This window comes from Mastomys coucha, unplaced genomic scaffold, assembly GCF_008632895.1.
Source record: "Mastomys coucha isolate ucsf_1 unplaced genomic scaffold, UCSF_Mcou_1 pScaffold8, whole genome shotgun sequence".
Taxonomy (NCBI): Eukaryota; Metazoa; Chordata; class Mammalia; order Rodentia; family Muridae; genus Mastomys; species Mastomys coucha.
Genome location: NW_022196914.1, coordinates 37,155,382 through 37,158,650, shown reverse-complemented (window position 1 = coordinate 37,158,650; position 3,269 = coordinate 37,155,382).

Here is a 3,269-nt window from a genome sequence, read left to right as displayed (position 1 = left end):
TAATAGTGCGGGCGTTTTCTTTTTCTGCGTGGCCTACATGTCTTGCTCTAACTACAGAAGTGTCTACTCAGAGCAGGCAGCAGCGGAGCTGGGCAGTTCTTTCTGTATGCTCTAGGCTCTCACTTCCTGTGAGACAGGCATCATGACTAATCCTGGGAGACAAAGTCACCAGCCTTCCTTTGACTAGACCTTTCTATGTGAAGTCTTGGGCCAGTGGGAGGTTCACTGGCCTGTTGAAATGATTATCAGTCAATCCTGGAAGCTGTCCTCTGTAGAAGTAGCAACACAAGAAGGCCACTAGATGGGACCCCTCAAGTACCAAAATGCCTCCGATCAGACCAGAAACTGGAATGCCTGGTGCTCAGAAGTCAAGTGTTCATGCCTCTCTGGCTTCACCTCCCCAGATATACTTTAAGGCGGAGGCAGTAAGTCAAACAAACTCAATAGCAAGCGCAGCAAGTACAGCAGGCCTGTCAGGGCTTTTGCTGATGAGAAATGAACGGCTAAGGGCTTTGCCAAGTGCTCCATTTCTCCCTGGCTCTCCATGCTGCTTCCTTGGGAGGGTTACTTGTTCCCTCATTACTATGTTCACCATTACTTACTCTCAAGCTGAACCTACCATGCCACATTTGATCCAGTTGGGATCATTTTGGATAATTCCCACTTGTCTCGTTCAGTGGCGTTTTCCTGTTTCTAAGCACAAAACTGAGGTGCACATGAATACCTGAACACAGAATGGTATGGCGCAGAACTAAAAAACTGTGCAACAAGGATTAATGGAGGACATCCTGACAGTCTTTGTTGATGCCCCAAGACAGTTGATAACATCTACCTCTGTCTAATTCTGAGAGAGTATGTTGGAGAAAGCCTAGTATTGCCCCCACCTCCCATCATCTGGCTCCTCTTATGGGTGTATTAATGAAGAGTCAGCTGACATTAGACTGCCTATAGGTTTATATAGGGAGCAGAGGCATATTCTTCTTTACCATAGGTTATGCTCCCTTCCTTTCAACCTGCTGCCAGCTGAATGGTAAGAGGAGAGGGAAAGACAAGAAGTGCTTGGCTGTTAGCCTAAAGCAAGCTGGAGTTGGGAGAGAAGTGGCCCTAACTTTAAACACACTGTAGAGTTCTGGCTATTAAACAAGACTGGACTTATAAGGTACTGAAATGAGACCCATATTACAAGAGACTATGAATAGCTGCTCTACTAAAATTACGGGACCTGCCACAACTTCATTGCTGAAGGCACCTTTCAGGGGACACGTTGAGACAAAACAATGTTGTTTTAGTCAGTCTAGTTCAGTGCAACAGCCTTCACTAACCTATTCTAAATCCTGATATCCTAAATTGCTAGAAAGTCCAGACTTGGGGCAAATTGCCCTGGATTACCTGCTGGCAATTCCAGAATTAAGATACACCAGGCTGTAGGCCTAATAAAGTGTTTCAACTGTCTCCCAAGCTTTAGTGTGGTGCTTTGTGGTTCCTGTTTCTGAACTGGTGGCCTTACTAGCTGCAAGTCTTCATCTTTAGACAAAGACAAATGGTGTTAAGATATGCGTATGAACAGAAGTGAGGAGCAGGGTTGTTCATTCAAGTAAGTCAAGCAAGGGAAGGGAGGAGCAGGTGGGGCAGTGATAATTGGCTCCTATAGCGATAGAGACTTGTCAACAGCAGAGAGAGGGAAGGATGAGGATGGTTGTTGAGTGGCATGCCAGCAGTCCCTAGTGTCCCCTTACAGCTGTTCTCAGCTGCAGTCTATAGCCCAGGTGGCCATAGGACCCCTGGAGACCCTCTCTATTCTCTTTAGACAAGTCTGATTTAAATGAACTTTGTCCTTGAGAGGAGGAGCATCTAGTTATAAGGAGTTATTTCCCAGCAGCTTTCCCCTAAAGCATCTTATGTGTAACAACCCTCTCAATGGCCCTCTATGAGGAGGTGGAAGAAGTCCTAGGATTACAAAGAGGTTCTTTTAAACTTTGTCCTTTTTTGTGAAAGTTGGGAATTCTTTTTGACCATTAGTACAATGAGAATCAGATGTGGCAAGTCACTGAGAAAAAAGTGACTTTTAAAAAAGGTTTATGTGTATGTATGAGTACCTCTACGTAAGGCTGTGTGCCACATATGTGCTCATAGAGGCCAGAAAAGGGCATTGGATCCTATGGACCTGGAGTTTCAAGTAGTTGTGAGCCTCCTGACCTGGGGTCCTCTGCAAGAACAGTAAGCATTATTACTTGCTGAGCCATCTCTTCAGGCCTGTAAAACTGATTTAAAAAAAATTATACTTAAAGTATATAAAAAACATTTTAGTTATAGTCATTTAATATATAAGCTGGATTGCATAAAGTATGGTTTTAAATAAATTAAAAAAAAAAACCCTCCACAACTCTTGTCCTTTACAAAGATAACAATAATGGAGAATATTCAGTTTAGCTCAAATTTGGAATAAATGCACATCATTTATTCCATATATGTGTATGTGGTAGCCCAGGTGTTAAGTTAATGTGGTACTTGAAAATTAGGACCAGCATCTTTAAAATGTTAGGCACTATGTGTCTGTCTATCATAGGAGCTCAGTTGCCTTCATGCCAAACCCTGAATAAACTCAATGGACTAATTCATTGATACTGCTGTAAGCTTTGCATATGCAAATCAAAGATGGAAAGGAGTGATTCTCAAATCCAGGTTCATCTCTACTTATACATTTCCATAACAACTCCTGAGGTCATTACTATTCCACTCCCAGTCGGGAAACTGAGGACTTTCTTCACTTGATCACTGTTCTGTAGTGATGCTCTGCATCACTGTGGCCAATGCTGTGCTTGACTGGTACCTTATCACGCCCCACACCCACCTCTGAATCAGGTGTCTACTGCCCTCCCTGGGGTGTTTGAAAGTTTCATCTTGCTGTGCCATGTGCTGTCAGTAAGCTTTGTCAATTACAAAATGAAGGCACTTTGTGGTTAATGTTATTGACGGGCTCTTTACCCTTACACTAGAAACACTAGAGTTCTTCAATTACCCTCAGAGTGTCCACCACTTGGGAGGCTGAGCAAGGGTTAAACACAAAAAAAGTGCCAACAAAAGCATGTGTTGAATTTAAAGAAACATCTGTAGAATGCTGTGATTTGCTGGAAAAATCGGTGTACCAATTTTAGCCTGTTATCTTCCACCACGTCCTTGAGAATCAAAAGAACATGATTTACAAGGAACTCAAGAAGAAGGAAGACTAAAAGGTAGACATTTCATTCCTTCTTAAAAGGGGGAATCAA